The sequence below is a fragment of the Onychostoma macrolepis genome, chromosome 22 (genome assembly GCF_012432095.1).
Source record: "Onychostoma macrolepis isolate SWU-2019 chromosome 22, ASM1243209v1, whole genome shotgun sequence".
NCBI classification, from domain to species: domain Eukaryota; kingdom Metazoa; phylum Chordata; class Actinopteri; order Cypriniformes; family Cyprinidae; genus Onychostoma; species Onychostoma macrolepis.
The window spans coordinates 22,640,507-22,659,272 of NC_081176.1; the positions used below are offsets into that span (position 1 = coordinate 22,640,507).

General features: G+C 35.0%; 1 protein-coding gene across 2 annotated transcripts in view; it reads right to left on the reverse strand.

Moving 5' to 3' along the window:
• The window catches only part of nek7 (NIMA-related kinase 7), an 86,003-nt gene extending 67,307 nt beyond the window's left edge, over nt 1-18,696 (reverse strand). The window contains exon 1 of one of the 2 annotated variants that reach the window (XM_058759741.1): nt 18,491-18,696. The gene's annotated coding sequence lies outside the window, so the exon portion shown is untranslated. The remainder of the gene's footprint in view (nt 1-18,490) is intronic. The other variant, XM_058759743.1, reaches the window with a different exon arrangement.
• Between the last annotated feature and the right edge of the window lie 70 nt (nt 18,697-18,766).

Here is an 18,766-nt window from a genome sequence, read left to right on the forward strand (position 1 = left end):
AGGATTGTGGAAACTGCTTGCGTGACGCATTTTCTCTGGGGAAGAACTAGTCGTTAAAGCCACACATTTAAACAGCCTCTCTACAAGTATGTAATTAGTATTGGAAGAGTAAGTTTTTAAATTAATGAAACACACCCGAGCTCCCAAAAAGCATACTTAGGAAACCCGCTCTTTGTTCTTTATTTATGAAACTTCAAAATGCGACTGAGGTGAATAATTCTGGGCACTAATTAGCAGTTCGAGACAGCAGCCAATGAACGCGGCTATTGACGATGTACAACGCTGCTGTCGTCTCACTATTGTGATTAAAAAACAAACACAATTTTACGCAATTACGTGAATCGGAGGCAAATCACATTTCAAACGTGCTTTTGAATTTTAAAGAGAATATGAAACGTTTGTAATGTAATTTGATTTCAAAGCAAACAATTAAATAACTGTATAATAAAAATGTAAAAAATACTGTGATACTGTGAACACTTTAATACTGTGATTAATTTCAGAATTTAGAATAGTTTTGCATTAATATTAGTATTTAATATTGATCTTATTTATGAATAATGATTTTAATCATTTCTTATTCATTTTAAAACATTATAATTATCTTTCCCTCGCTTTCTCTCTTTCTATGAAACAAAATAATTGTATAAAATAAAATTGTATAAAAACTAATGCTATAATGTCAGAATTTACTTGTAGAAATTTATACAATAGAATTTAGTGTTTTAGTTTTAATAATGATATTAGTCAAATTAATAAATTAATGATTAGTAATTAAAAATTAAATAATCTCTCTCACTCTCTTTATATATTAATATTTTTAAAAGTATTATTTATATATATATAATTTAGTTAGCAGTAGAATTTATTAGTTTCGATAAAACATATAATAATAATAATAATAATAATTAGTACAAATATTAAACTTATACACATTTTAATATATTAAATATTAATACATTAATAAAATATTAAACATTTGTGTGTGTAATCTGCGAAATTCACTTAATAGAATATAAACAATAGAATTTATTATTTTAGATAATACTAATAAACCAAAATATAAATATATTTTATATATTATTAAATATTAATAAAATATAACAATTTCTATATGTATGAATGTGTACATTTATTTATTTATTGTTTCTCTCTCTGTCAATATTCACTTAACAATATAATTTAGTTAAGAATAGAATTTATTAATTTAGATATAATGACATTTTTATATATTGTTAAATATTAATAACATTAATGATCAAATATATGAAATAAACTATTTTTATATAACATATTATTATGAAGTAAAGTTCAAGTTTCACGGCCGATAAATCACTCTGCACCAGAAGATGTGTCTAAAAGTTCATTTTGACCCTTTGGTAGAGAGTCTGTCTGGCATTTGAGAGTGGCAGCACGAGATAGGTTGCCCTGTTGGTTAGTTCTACTTCAGTTTCAAGCAGTTCAGATTGAGGCTGGCAGCATGGCTTCTTTGATTGACCTATTCGGTGTCAAAATGACTTCAGGGCATCAGCGGTTTCCATGCAACACCCTCATTAACAGAATCAATTAAACATGCCACATGATATCAGCACACAAGCACCCAAACAAGAATGATTACAGGAGCCGCATCCTCTGGAGACGACTGTATACACACACGCACGCAAAAACACACGCCAACAACACCCAACTGTCTAGAGAAACATTCAACTGTGCTTTTTCCACCGGCTATTTACAGCGTCTGGGAGTAACACGTGGTTTACAGCTGCGTGCTTGTAAAATTAACATACTGAAAAGGGGCCGCGGCAAAGACTAAGTAGCTATACATAGCTTAGCATGACAAAAGGGCCATTACGTGCCATGATGACTGTAGGCAACCTACTTGAAATAGAGGCTTGGGAGCTGACTAACAACTCAAGAGGCAGTTTTGCTGCACAGTCGCATAGAAAGATGTCAAAGTTTCCGACGTTTCATCATCTGCTACATATTCAATGACATTAACATTTTTGAACACCCAATTTTTAAAAATCTTATAGGGATGTAACCGCGAGCCGGTTGAAAATCGATTAAAATGTGTGACGATTCAAATCGGTTGAGATGCCAAACAATTCGCGATACAATTGGAGTAGGAGTTGATATGAATGTATCTCTGAAGGGAACTGAATGTCTTTACGTGTTATTTTCTTTTCATCTTGCCTCTGAACGATGCAAATTAAAGTAGAATTCATTAGAAAGTAGCTCTGCTTTGTTTACAGCGGTAACCCAGGAAACACTATATCATTGCTGTTCATAAGCGCCACCTGCTGGCAGAAAGTGAATCTGCGTCTCATTCAGCTCGTCTTCGGTTTCGTTCAGATATATTTTATGTGGTATAGTTTCACAAAACTAAAGTCAGACCATTCTGTTTTTGCTTCAAATTTCGAAATTATACAGTCTAATTTAGATTAAAAACTGTTCATGCTGCATGTATGTTGCATCTTTGTTTGGATGATGATTAAAATGCAGTGGTTGCCTCTCATTTTAAATGGAAAGGGCACAGACAATGCCTTAGTTTGTTTAAATAAAGAGATTTATTTTATTTGTGTAACTTGCTTATTTGATTTGGGGTTAGTTTTAAAATTTCAATTTAGTTTTGTTATATTTCAATTTCACAAAGAAACGTGCAGCAATAGCCTAATAAAAGGACACCTTTTCATTTACTGTATAATGTCTTCAATCTCATTTTGTTAAAAAAATTGTGAGAAAATCGAACCATGGAATCAAAATCGTGAATCGAGTCGAATCGTTCAGTTGAGTGAATCGTAACACCCCTAACATCTAACATAAAAGAAGGTTAGAGGCTTGGGGGTTAGAGGTTCTACACTTGGAGATATGGTGCTCATGCTGGAAATTTAATTTCAAATCCAGCATTGGAATATTCCTTATCTTATCTTAGGGGCCTATTATTTTCTGCGACGTGAAAAACGTAAACTGAATTGAAGAATCCAGTCATAAAAATGGAATTTAATGCAGAATTCCACATGAACTTCATATCTAGAACTGCGTGATTAATACCATTTTTGATAATAAATTTGTATTAAATCATAAAAATAAAATAGAATTTTTGAAGGAAAAAAAATGAATTTCATAGGGCCCTACTATTGCACAAATTTAAATAAACAATGAATTTGGTTTATTAGACATGCTTTTTGATTTTTCACTTAAATTTAAATTGAATTGATTTAAATTGAATTAAATCATTAAAATGGAATCCAGAACAATTAATTCAGAAAACTGTAGTGCTGTATTGTACAGTGTTTCCCCTACCATTATTTTAGGGGGGCGGCCCGCCCCCTAACGGCACCCACCGCCCCCCTTGAAGGTCAAGTTAATTTTATTAAATTTTACTTTCTCTATAGCGCCAGGCCACAAAAGAAGTCATTCAATGTTCCCTTCCCTATAGAACAGGTGTATACCATGTTCTTTTATTAAACAAACCAAATAGCCTTATGTTATTTATCTTATTTACACGACTGCGTGTCGTTTCTGTCTCTACGTTACATGGTCGCGCTCTAGCGGAGTTCCACCCCGGATCGCACACACACACACAACCCAACCCGGCAACCCGTCAAAATAAAGGTTCGGTTTTACTTGAAAACATTGGGCAGAACGTAATAGGCTATTACTAGTAAAACTATTAAAACCTTATCTTTAAGGAATAATCATACAATGTCTTCAATGTTATTATCAATATTAAATCCCCTTTATTTTTATGTCTGGAAAAAACAGAACACCAATATTTTGAATTTGGACTGCAATACCTACTTCAATCCTACATACAGCACCTTTAATAAGCTGTTGTTAAACTGTATGCATTTCATAATTTGAATTTGATGTACTCCATACATTTATTTAAACCATTCTAAACTATTAAAATTGGTTGGCGCCGATAGCCTTGTGCGCAGCGTGCCAATATATAGCGCAGTAGCACTACGGGCGTCCCGAGTTCGAATCCCAACTCAAGGACCTTTCCCGATCCTCCCCCACTTCGCTTCCTGTCAGCTCTGATCTGTCCTATCATAATAAAGCAGAAAATGCCAAAAATAAATCTTTAGAAAACTGAATAAAAATTTAAAATGAAAAAAATAAATAAATTGGGGGGGAAAAGCATTTCATTGAGCCCTACAATCACCCCTTTCATCATTTTCTATATTGTTCCATAAATATAATTCAGCAAAAAGGCTTAAAATAAAACACGATGAACCTTGCTGGCATTGCAACAGTTATAAGGCTAGAAATTATAAATTTTATCTTCAAATTTAGCATATTTCCATTACTAATCTTCACATTATGAGATTTTACCTCATTGAATATGTTGATTGATATTGATTTAACTCATTTCCTAATCTTGAACATCTTCATTGTGTGTGGGTGTCCATTAGGAATCAATGCAGCCTTTAGTTATGTGGAAATTAAGAGCAATTGGCAATTTTGCAAGGCATCAACTCCTGGAGGCTGCAGTGATTTCATATCAAACTCTCTAGTAAGTATGCATGACTGCAGACTTTTGCATTCTTAAAAGCAGGAAAAAAGTTAATCAAAGAATAGATTCACCCTGTGCTCCCGTGTCCAGAATGATAAAAGCAGACATAACCGAAATGATCGGTAGCCTAGCAAGCACAACAGGGCAACTTAATGTGATGAATGTGATGGCAGGCTGCCCTATATGTCATTATTCATGGATTCTTGGCTGCTTCCTTCTTCACGTATGAAAAAAGAAAGACGTAACAAGAAAGGGAGGAGGATCTTTTGTGGATCAAGGAGCCTGGATGTTAACTGGCCCTGGACTTAAATTAGCCTTTGCTCACAGGTGTTCACGTGGACCATGCTCTCTTGAATCAGTCTGCATATGATCTGAAGGAAACGAACACCAACAGTAGAAGAGCGTGGTATGAACAGCACATGAAAGGCCGCTTTGAGCCTCTGAATACAGTAAAAGCAGTGGCCATGATTATAAGAAACCTTTTTCATGACAGTGAAGCTAAAACCATCTGATCATTAATGATGGAACAGTCTGAAATTAAAAAGGACCGACATTTGCACATTTATTTTAATCAGCGCTGAAAAGAAACACGAGCCTAGAAGTGCAAGTTGCCATGAAGGAGCTCGAGACATGTTTGAAGATTCAGGATACAGTCCTATAGATTCTCCAGCTATTTAATGATGCTGTTTATAAATTTTGACTTGTCCAAAAGCACTTCTGATCTATTATTTGACTGAACAGTTAAGATACCTAACACTGTGAAACAGGACCATGAACATTAATGAATGAATATATTCATATAAGTCAAAATCTGCTAATGGTAAATAATGGAACAGCAGTTTTAAAAAAGCAATTTTTCACTACTATTTACAACAGGATCTGCATTTTCATAGGCTTAAATAAACCATTGCTGTTACAAGAGACAATACAAACAATCAAAACTACTCCTTTCCTAGTTAAAAAAGAAAAAAAAGAACTTGATTTCTAAACGACAATGAATTTGCAACAGCTGAATGTAACATTTTTCAAAAGCCATGAAATAGCTAAGCTTCACTCCATAAAATAAGTATAAAAAGTAGAGATGCACAATATTATCAGAATGTTATTGAAATCGGCCGATAATGGTCTAAAATGTAAACATTGGCATCGTTCCGAAATGAAAAATTATGCCGATATGCCTTGCCAATAAAACAAATCTCTCACATGTTTTGGTGGTGTCTCCAAAAAAAAGGAAATATATCGGTATCTGCATCGGATATTGGCCAAAACGAGTTATCAACAAAAATCCAATATTGCAACTATGCAAAGAGCATTTCGAATGTCTCCAGCACATTTTATAAAATCCAAAAAGAGTTAACCCTCACGCACTTATCACATCTGTCAAAAACTAAAAATATCACACACATGGAATCAAGCACTTAAATAAATAAATAATTACTACCTTACAATCCTCCTGTTTTCAAATCATTAAACTTTGAATCTCACAACACTGATGTCTATCAAAAAATAGCGTGCACAATACACGGTTTTTACAAGAAACAGAGATCCAGCGAGTACTAGCATTTCCTGGAAAACCCACGTTATCAGATGTTTTGATTGTAGTTTGATTATACTCCATTTACTTATGCACTATGTACTCAACTGTGTAGTGTATGAATTATAAGGTTATTTTGTCATTTATAATCACAGTCTGATAGCCCCTCCCCCTCCGCTACATAATTAAAGCTGCAACAGTTGAGTGCATGAAGTGTCCAACAATCCACAATTTGTTTTTCGATTAATTAAGTGCATCATCCGGATATTTAAAGTAGGGCTGCAGCTAACGATTATTTTTATTGTCGACTAATCTCTCGATTATTTTTTTTTTATTTTTTTATTATTATTATTATTTTTTTTCGATTGGTCGACTAATCTATCGATTATTTTTCAATTAATCTATTTATTATTTTCTTATCAGTTGGTTAATTCTTTAGTTAAACTATCATTAAGTAACAGTAACTTCTATATATTTTAATATTTTATTCAAACAATTTCTCATAATTAGTACTTTACAAAAAATAAATAACAAAAGAAAGAAAAAAGAAAATAATAAATAAAGAAAAAATAACAAGAAAAGAGAGAAAAAGAAAGAAATAATAACAAATAACTAATAAAAAAATACAAATGAAAGAAAGAAAATAACAAATAAAAAAAATAAGAAGGGAAAAAAATAAAAATAATAACAATAAATAATTAATACAAAATAAAAATTAAAGAAAGAAAAGGAAAGCAAAGCAAGGAAGCAAGAAAGAAATAATAATAAGGAAGAAAGAAAAAGAATAACAGGGCAGTGATACAATACAAACAATAGAAATGCACTTTATGGCTGCATTCACAGTTACTGTTCGGGACTGACAGCAGTTGCTTACAGGTGAGAGACTTGAAATGTTTTATTTATTCAGCAGATTAAAACATCTGCTTGAATACATCTCTGTATGAATGAACAGCTGAAGTCACAACCGCGTTCAGGACACTAGAGCGACAGAATCAAAAATGGCGTTATAACACCAGGATGTTTTATCACAGTTGACAGCCCGTTTTTAAATAAATGAGCCCAGTCGAAGCTTGTCCAATCCATCACAGTTAAACAACTAACAATGACTTTAAATGCTTTGTTAGCGAGTGCAGAGAGCGCGTTTGGTACGCGCGTCTCAGAGCTCGCGCGATCGCACTGACGGCAGCTCCAGTGGATCTTCAGATGAACGCGAATCACTTCTCCTTCTCCGTCTCTGTGGGTGAATTAAACCCGTCATGATTATATAGGCAACTCGATGTCCCGTGCTGTTCCGTTCATTCAGCACAGCTTTGAATGCGAGAATGCGGTTGGATCTTGACACGTAAAGGCGTCAGTTTGGCTATATTTATATGCGGTTCTGACGGTCGTATAATAATAAAATGCTCTATGAATGCAACTCTATGAAGTGATGTTGCCATACTAGCCTTTACCTTCTGCTCTAGAGTCTTGCTTTGTGTTAAACATGGCAGAAAAACAGTCTTAAGAAGGGATAACTGCAGACTCGCGCAATGGGCGTGGCTAAAAAGTGCGATGCATCGACGCATCCCATGCTAATCGACATATTTTTATAATCAACGTAATCGATGACGTCGACGACTCGCTGCAGCTCTAATTTAAAGTGCACTTTTTCTATTTGGCATTTTCAGTGTGAACACACTACTCGCGCTATTTATACTACAAAACGGCATAGATTAGTGCATAAGATTGGGATGCATCTTATGTCATCTCTTTCCGAAAAGAAAATGGTGACCCGAGCAGCTTCAACATGCTGTCTGTCAAGTAAATATAAATTTGTTTCACATTTGTTACATTTAATTACCACTTTGCAAATTTTAAGCCATATTGTGTGTGTGTGTTGGGGGTCAATATGGAATCAATTCAGGAAAAAATGTCATGACGCTGTGGTTTTAATTGGTTTTTAATCCCAAATCTTTGTGGTTTCTAGGGTGTTCTTGGTGGTTGCTAGGTAATTTCTTACTGGTCCATATCATATACATGTTATTTAATTATATATAACTGTGTAGGATTTAATCAATGTCAGTATTAATTGAGCTTTACACAAATGCATATGCTGCACCATATGCTCATTTACACTCCTGCATTAATGCACAAATATTACTAAGAACTGCATTCATCTCAATAACATTTCCAGCAGCTTTATGTAAAATAACAAACACAGCCTAATTGTATAATATTCTGCAAATGTAAAAATGCCGAACTCCACTTCTTCATCTAAAGGGCTATTTTCTTTTAGCCTGGAACCATGGCATTTCCATAAGGAACCCAGTCTTGCGGTCTTGAGGGAGTCTGGCCTGGCCATCCATATTCCTGCTCGGCACCTATTTATAGGCCTCCTTTACATTTTTCACTTTCACATTTTATAGGGTAATGATTATTTCTCAGCGGAAGTAAATAGCACAGCACAAATGGCCTCTGCATGTGAGGGCCGGCTTTGATTTATACCCACACACAAAGTAGTGCACAGGCCTTTGCCTTTAATACCTGACTCTATTTTACGGCAGGTCTCAGAGGAGCACACTTTTGAGAGCACTACAGATGCCCTACCTCTCTGCTTTGGGGTCGGAAACGCGCTACAGTAATGGTGTGCGTGCGTTTGTATCTCGTCCAAGTCGGGCTCCTTCAATCATCACACACACACAAACATTCGGTGCGGCGTAGGAGGCTGGAGTGCATGCAGGTGTAATGATCCACTTTACGTATCCTTGAGTCAAAAGGACGGGGCTCAGAGGAGCTGGCAGGGCAGCAATAGACCCTGGCCACCTCGGCCTACTGCCTATTGTGTGTGTCTTCTCGAGGGCCAGTTTGATGAATCAGTTCTGGGCTCGGGCTTTTGTGAGCGTGCCGTCAAGCCTGCAGGTGCTTTATAGTGGAGGGTCTGAGAGGGAACAGTTAATTACCCTGCAGGGGCGCGCATCTCCCCGAACGCTGTTTGATGTGCAGAGCTTGAGCGCGGTGAAGGGAGTCCTAAAGTGATGCAAATAATCCATTAGAGGTAACTTGACTAGCCCGTTTGTCTACGCAAAGATGACCGATCTGAATAACATAAGGTGCGGAATAAACATTTCCTCCAAATGCTTTAAAAACATTGAGACCTCTTATAGTTAATGATGTATTTTTTTTTTAATTTTATATCTGTCTACAATTTAGAACCAAAATTTCATTTAAATATAACTGGATAATTATCATTAACTAAAACTAAAGCTAAAACTATTTTTTTTTTTTTTTTTAAACATGACTTACCTGAAATAAATTATAAAATAAATTTATTTATTTTCATTTCAGCTAGTAGCAACATTTTTTTTTCACTAAAAGTACTAGCACTAAAATAATACTAACAGTACTAAAATAAATAAAAACTATACAATAATATTAATAAAATTATACTACACAAAGTGAAAACAAAAAATATTAAATCTAATTTAAACAAAAACGATTAACAAAAATTTAATAATTCATCAATGATACTAAAATAACACTAAATATGTATACTAAATTAAAAAATACAAATTAAAAACAAGTAAACAGTTAATACATTTTATTGATTTCAATTTTACTGTATATCTACAAATATTTATTTTTAATTGTAGATATACAATACAAGGGCTGTATTTAATTAACATTTTATATACAATGTTTGAATTTGAATTTATATTATATTATTTATATACTTTTTTGTAGTGCTGTCATAATGATCCAAAATAAAAGTTTTTGTTTACATAATATATGTGTGTGTGTATATATATATATATATATATATATATATATATATATACACACACACATACACATCAATGTATATATTTAAGAAAAATGTACATTTATATATTAAATACATTTATATATAATTTATATGAACATAAATATATACGTGCAAATGCACGTAAATATTTTCCAAATATATGCTGTATGTGTGCGTCTTTATATATACATAATAAATATCCACAGAACACGCATATACTATGTAAACAAAAACTTTGTGATTAATCATTTGACCACTAATTTTTTGATATTGATACATTTTATATTTCTGCACACACACATTTACATACACACTGTATGTAAGTGCAAAATGACTTTTGGTGGCACTTGTGGAAAAAGTGAGTGGTGAAGTGTCAGGAAACATTAATAGATGGCCTATATGATGTTTAACGTGGAAAAAAAAAAAAAACACCACCTGCCACATTTGAGGAACAACAGGAGGTTGTTTTTTTTTTAAATGCGAGCACCAGTTGTCATGGTACATTCAATGAGCTTTTAAGAGCATAAACCTGATTTGAAAGTGAATTATGAAAGAACATACCAGATTGCCATTCAGTGACACAAACACATTAATAAAGTCACTGAGCCGAGAAACAGAGAATAGATTATATACAGCACTTCTTAACACAAAGACGTACAACAAATATACAGTTTCACTCTACAACAAACAATGATAGTGTCTTTAACTTGACAGCCTTGCATCTGGTCAAACTGGTTGATTTGACTGCGCCAGAAAGTCCCAAACAGCCCATAGACAAACTGCAGAGCCACAAAAACTATTCAAACTTACATTACAAAAACCATTTGATATCCTTCTGTAACTGATCGTGGTGCACTGACAAAAACAGAGTCAATGAGTTGTCAAGTAAATCAGTGTTACTTCCTGATTGACTTCTGAAGAAAGCACAGCATAAAAGATGTTAATCTGATAGATCTCAGCTAGATCGCACACACCTGCAGGCACCTGCTTTGACAGCATCTTGTAAATAAAAAAAAAAAAGTGTCATCATGAACAGAATTTAGGGGGAAAAAAAGCTATTCTCAGTGAAACACAAAAGCTCTGATCTAAAAGGTGATACTGAATGAGATCTCATCTAGCCCCAATTCTAAGAAAAGCGATGCATGTACTCTTCCCAGAAGGCACTGCAATGAGTTCAGTGGGGGAAAAAATGCTGATAAGCATACTTATATTCCATTTAACCCTAAGAAAATAAAAAAGTAAATAAGAAATCACTATTTTACAAAATATAGGTGCCATTCCATTCAACATTACAAAAAAAAAATCAATTAAAAGACTCAATCTACCAAGAATTATTTTTAATTTGTGCACAATTCATTCAAAAACACTTTTAAAAAAGGTATTAGTTAAAGTTCAATCTAAATATGTATTGTTTTATTCAATGCTTGTGCACAATATTTCATTGAATACTAAATACTAAAATATGATTTTGAAAAATTCTACGCTAAAAAAAAATTTATTAAAAAGTTCAAATAACTATTTTACCCAATATTCGAGTGACTTCTCATTCAGTATGATAAAGTATCAATTGAAAGGTTCAATCCAAATAAAAATGTAAATGTATTTTGCTCAATAACTGTGTGCAATACTGTTAGTAAAATCTAAATAAAACTATTTTCACTAATATGTGCAATACTTGAGTGAATACTGAAAATATCAATTAGAACTTACACACAAATTGACTATTTCATCCAATACTTGTGTGATTTCATTCAATTCTAAAAAAATATGATTAAAGCTCAATTTAAACAAAATAACCAGTTCATCTAATATTTGATTGATTTCTCATTCAACATTAGAAAGTATCAACTGATAAGCTCAATTCAAATAAAAATGCACTATTTTACCCAATCTGTGCAATACTTGTGCAAATCTGTTCAATGCATCGATAATGAAATGTATCAGTAAAGTTCAATCTAAATAAAAATCAACCATTTTCCCCAAAATTTGTAATACTTTCAATATTACGACCAATATTAAGTCAACACTAAAAAAGTATCAATTAAAAGGTTAAATTAAAATCAAAATGTGTTATTACATCCAATTTTCCTATGTGATATTTCATTTAAAACTAAGAAGCATTAAATAAAAGTTGCATTTAAACAAAATAACTATTTTACCCAATGTTTCTGCGATTTGTCGTTAAATTTATTAAAAAATAAAATAAAAACATTATTTTACCCAATAACTGTGTGATACTTCATTTAATACTGAAATGTATCAAAAAAGTTCAATCTAAATAAAGATTAACCATTTTCCATTTAATATTTCCAATACTTAAGTCAATACTGGCAAAAAGTTATAAAGATAGGTTACTAATTAGGATTGATTTGAGGATGTGGCTCTTTCAAGGTACCAGCCTATGAAGGACATCAAGGCTAATATCTCACAGCCAACTGATTCAAAGACTGAACAAATGTTTTCTTGCATTATACAACTGCGTGTTATTTGTGGCCTGCAGACCCCTGGCCGTACCCGTGACCCTACGTGCAGCAGACCCCATCTCACGTGGTCTAACGAGAACTAAGCCATGTCACTGACCACAAAGTTCTCCAGCTAACCTCTGACTACAATGGGATGTGACAACTTCCACTTCAGGGCTAAATTCCTTTTATTTGCCGCAGCCAGAGGTCAAGCCCACCAGCTGCAATCACGCTAACAGGAGCCTACAGTCCTGAATATCCCTCCATCTCTAGCTCCTGGGCCCTTTCTTCTCAGCATATAGGAGTGACTAAAAGTTTAACGACGATTTCAGTGGCATCCCAGCAATCACTGAACGCACGCTACATTATTACCGTTATGCTCTGTATCACTCAGAACCAAAACAACAGATGTTGATCATGCTTCATTTCTCTGGAATATTCATGATGCAATAATCGGACGCATATCATAACACAATTTCTTCTGCGGCCTTTGACAGTTCGTCAACATCACAATTCAGTCGAGGAAAGAAACGTGTTTTTCTCCAAGTTTGAATGATTCAGGCCAATTAACCATTTCAACTCCTTGGTCACGCAAAGAGATGTAACATCTCAAATGTTTTATAAAAAAATGTCAAAATTGTGTGCAAAATAAACATTTAACAATACTGTATTTGCAATATTTCATTCAATAAGAAGTACAACCTATATAAAAATGAATTGTGTTACCTAATATTTTGGTGCGAATGTACATTTACCCTAATTAATGAAAGAATTTTAATTTTGGGGTGAACTATCCCTTTAAGGAAGTTGTGGATAAATAAATAAATAAATAAATAAATAAATAAATATATATATATATATATATATATATATATACATACACACATATATATATATATATATATATATATATATATATATATGCCAACATTACTAATTAAATAGGGGCAATTAAACGTGTCAGAAAAAATAGGTAAAAAAAAAAAAAACAAAGTTCAGCCATGGCGACTGAACGGAGCGGAACGGATGTTTAACGGAAGTCACAAAGGGCTGGCTCAGTGGGGCCGTTTATTGATGTTGGCCATTCCTGCAGTGAGGAACTCACAGAAACCCTGAGAGGACTATTCTCCACCACACCTACCATTAGGGACTTCCCTTCTCTGAACCCTTTCTACGCTTATTCATCAATTGCCCTTCACCTCTTTCATGAAAATACATCTGTAAAACTCAAACCATCTCATACTACTATCAGCCGGCGCTTCTTCCTCAGAACACAGAGCAGAACTTAAAGAGAATGTCTTTGGTGAATCTTTAATGGGGCGCAAAGGATCTGCCCTTTTCATGCGAGATAAGGGCGCTGGATAAAACACTGTAGTTGTACGAAGACTGTAAGGCTTGGTTTGCTCCGTGCTGTATGTGAAGGCTTAAGCCCCATTCACACAGTGATTTTACCATTGAAGATTGCTGTAACGTAGGTGGCCAGGGGTCGCTAAGAAATCATATTTCATTATGTTGTAAATGTGAGTCCTTCAAACAAAATGTTTGCAAAAACAAACCTAATGAGTGAACTCTGATTCACAAACAAATGACTCTTTAAAGAAAATAGTTATTTTTAGTGAATCAAAAATATGCAGCAGAATCACTGTAGTCCAATTCACAAATGAATGACTCTTATGAACAAGTTCTTATTAGAGAATCAAAACATAAAGAGCATCCGGTATAGACAGAATAATACTGAATCAAATGGCTTTGATGAGCTGGTTCTTTTAATAATGAATAGTCAAAAAAATAAAAAGATTTAAATTAAATCAATCCAAAATAATATGCTGTATACTGTACATCATTGGCAGAGTGAATTTATAACAGAAAACACTGAACCGCACTGAAATCAAATCAAACTAATAAAATATTTGAGAATTAAAGTCAAATTTGTATTTCATACTCAGCCCTACCGAGTAAATCATATAAAAATATACAGGTTTATTAGCAAATACCAATTTAAAAAGAACAAGGCAGCACAGCAATCCATTTAAAATCTGCCAGTTTCAACATGACAAGCTGAATAATTGCGAACTTTCTTCATAAAACTTAATTTAAATATCCAAACTGGCTGCTTATTATTAAGTCCTTTCTGCTCAATTATTTTGTTCATGTTTTTGGAAAATAAAAGTATTTTTTCAGCAACTCAAGTCATTTAAAGTCTATCCAATTCCACTAGTAAAGGCAGTAGATATTGTCTTGTGTTCCTACTGTTGTACTTTTAGTGGTCAAAGTCGAAGAATGGTCAAGACAAATGACACCTAAAAGCAAAACCTTTGAAGATCATAAAAGATCTTAATCATGCATTAAAAACAAATTTGGCCTGTTAACAACCATTGAAAATGCTTGCAACATCAAAACATCAATATTAATGAGATTCCCTGGGATATTTTTGGCCAAAGCCGGCGTGAAAAAAAGCACGGCACAGTGCACGGTTTGACCCGGAGACCTGGAGATAGTAACGTGACAGACTCCTTGTTCAAAGAAACTGGCCTGCTTTCATCTCCGGCTTTTTCCCGAGCCGCACTGGCCCAAGCCATCTGCTTTATTCTAATATGGGGCTTAAAGATGCTGGTTTTTTTCAAGGCTTCCCAAGTACGATAAACAGCCTTTATGTAGCTCACCCCTGTTTACAGCATGCAGTATGCTGTGCTGTAAAATATTCACTGTTAAACTGTCAACGATGCTGGCCACTCGCCCGGCCTTCACAGTATGGTGGCACTCGCCCTCGGTTTACGCCCCCTCGGCCCCCCACCAATGCCTGCTCGCGGCGGGGCCCGGGAACCGGCCCACTTCTCGAGACCTTCCAGAGCAGTTCAAACGCCCCGCGAGCTTCCAGGCTTGGCTTCAGACACGTGTAAAGTTTTTTTTTATTCACTGCCCTGCAAAGGCACCGCCAAAGGTTTTCGAGTTCCAACTTGGCATGACTTCTGAAAAAAAAAAAAGCGCCACAGCTTCCTCCTGCAGCTCTCGAGCCGGCTGTTTGTTTCCCTGACTGATTGAGTGCAGAGAGCAGGGTCCTGTCGCGCAAGATCCCGGAACGAGGGGGTGTTACGTCTCACTCCAGCCACAGACCTCGACAGCCCTTGGGCCTAAGAAACTCGGCGGAAAGCTGATGAGTGTTAGTATGCCAGGCTGGCGTGCCCGGCTATTTGCAACACTCGGGGTATTGCGTATTAAGAGAGACAGGCTTTCAAAACAAACGGCCTCTTGCCTTCTCTCCATGTCATCCTGTGTGAAATATTAAGCGAGGTTTGTAGCAAGGACGTAAAAAATGCCGATAGCGGGCCATACGAAGACACTGAGGTTGTTCTTTTGGATCACAGCGCATATTTATTCCAGTTTTCACATATTTTGTGACAAACGCAGGCTGTCAGCGGCTCGATTACTGTGTTTACAGTGGCATATGCATCGTGTAATTATGCCATGAAAGAGTTCATTTCCTCGGGAAATCGAAAGCAAAGAGAGAGGCCAAAAAGGACGGAAAAAAATGTGCAAAGAGGAAAACTCAAATTGTGCCAGATCAGCCTAAAGTACTACATGCTGATAAAGACAATATCATGAAAATGTATACAAGGCCAAATATGAGGGTCAACTAGGCCCTAAATTATCTAAAATGAATGGATTTATTCAAATAACAACATATTCTTCAATGATTAAGACCAGATAATATCTATCCTTGGTGTTGAAACATCTAGCATTCAAGTTTTGCAATGGCCAATATGATATCTAGAGGGTTGAGAGGCTAATATGATATATTATGAATAATTCAATTTAAATATGCCCAATGAGACAGACATAAAATCGATTAATTTAATACGCTAATTTCTTAATGCAAAAAATTATCAAAAGGGTTTTTTTGTTTGTTTATTTTGTTTTTTTTTAAAGTAAGGAGATTAAATTAAAGACATTAGGATTTTTGCATTTTTTAAAGAACTTAAGACCAAATGACTAACAATGCAAAGCTTATAAAGTCAGGCCTACACAACTGACAATTTTGCATTGGAAGGTGGAAACAACTGTGCATTGAAATATTTTGTAGGTTAAATACACATTTATTAGAATTCAAATGAAATGATCATACAAACGTGTTGCGATATTGAAAGACTTGCGGAATATTGCAATATTGAAAGTGTTGAGAGGCTGATATATAAAGCTATATTATAAATCATTCAATTTAATGTTGTCGAATAAAACAGACATAGAACTGTTTATATTTTTATACCATTTAGTATAATTTTAAAATAACTGGTCCCACTTCATATTAGGTGGCCTTAACTACTATGTACGTACATTTGAATTAATCATTTGGTACAATGCACTTATTGTGTACATGTTTTTACATTGTACTTATATTTTTTTTTAAATACCTATATGTAATTACATTTATAATTACACTGTTGACCCATCCCTTACACCTTAACCCACCCTTAAACCAACCCATATCTTCAAACCCGTATCACACCTCAATAACAGCAAAAGTGTTTTGCAATACAGTATGAACACAATAAGTACATTGTACTTATTTTTTGATGTAAGTACATAGTAGTTAAAGCCACTTAATATAAAGTGTGAGCAAATAACTTTGTAATAATGCAAAGACTATAAACTGGCACAGGAAACAGGTCACATTTTTATTTATCGGCCCACTTTGAGGTTTGTGGCTACTAACCGGCTGATATAGCACGCAGCATCCCAATTCACCTGACTTATACTACACCTTACTTTTGAACTTTTGAGTGTGTAGTAGACGAATAAGCAAGTTTTGGTAAATACTACCACATTATAATTGTGTCTTTAATGGACACTGCTGTCGCATCCCGTCACCAAAACTGGCCTTTCAATCATCTTGTCACAGTTAAAGTCCTTTAACTGTAGACATTTCAGTCTACTTAATTCACGTGCCAATTCTTCTTATCAACACACCAGTTCAAATTTCAAATATCGAACAGCATGTGAATTGGGATGCAGCATTAGTGTATCATCAGTCTGGGGTATTTTGTTTTTAAGACTCTAATGTTCACTCCATATTTTGCAAAACTGAGAATTGTGTCATAATTTACACTCTGGAGTTGCATCATGCAGTATAACTTCCTTCCAACAAAGGAACTCAAAAACATTAGGCAGAATGTTGTGACTGACAGCTTTGGAGCCCATTTACTTTCATACAACGACACTTAAAAGAAGTCTCCCATCCTAATATGAGATTTTGTGTTCCACAGAAACATAACACGCATTTGGAAAGACATGAGAGTGAGTAAATTATAACTTCTGAGTGCTGCGAGCTAAGCCATACCCATTATTGTTTCAAATTTTGTGCTGATTCATTGTTCATTGTGAATCTGACAATCCCTGAATCCACTAAACTACAAGCCACTGATCTTCAACTGGGTATTTAAGGTAAAATATCGCTTAAACTTATAATGTCCTCTTGAACTTCTAACGTCATTAAAAATATTAGTGCCAAAAAGACGTAATAATGAACTTTCCTCCTAATACAATTATGTCATTGTTAATATTACGAACAGGGTTCAACAAGATCACAAACAAGTACCAACGCGTTGCTGTCAACAGCTGGAAAGTGTTGCCAAAGTTAGAAAAGCCTCACACACTCTCAAATAACGGCTTATTTGTCACATTTCGAGGGAAAACCAGCATTAAATACCTTTGCCATCTGGGTTTAAGGTTATTTGGCCAGTGTCAGAGTAATTTCGAGTGAATTTCTCCTCACATTTCTAGTGCATGTGTCACACTGACAGACGTTAGCTTAGCTCCAATGCTCTAATCGTGCCGTGTCACTGCTAAAAACACAACCGACACTCTGTAAAACAGCTTCAAACTTACTTTCACAACAGAGTAAGTTGCTGTCAGAATGAATAAAGCATTTTTAAGCGTTAAAACAAATAATTTGGCTGTTTGTCTCGGGTGAATTACCGCCACAGCAGCATTAGCCTAGCGCGCTAACTCAAACTAGCCCAAAGTTCTGTCAACTTTTCCTCAGCTTTTTCTGTTGTAGCCTCATAAACCACAGTCTATTTATCGGATACGCAGTTCCTCATCGACTCAAAATGTTCTTGTTGCGTGGCAGTAAACCGGAAGAGTAGCACGATAATCTGTTTTGAAGTTGACAGGAGGGAATTAAGCTAAACTCTTACCAGGAAGTGCCAGCTGGGCTTCACGCGCGCTGAACTGGAGCTCGCGCCGAGGATAAGGATGAGGATGAGGATGAGGAGGATGATGATGGTCTCTCAGTCTGTCAAGGTCGAGCTCCTGTTGAGTTCCTGCGCGACGCTGCAACACACACGCGAGCTGTTCGCACGCGCCTACAGAGAGAGAGCGAGTGTGTGTGTGTGTGTGTGTGTGAGTGTGAGTGTGTGAGTTACACACACATCCCAGCATGCTCGCTGGACAGGGGCGGGAAACTTCACACA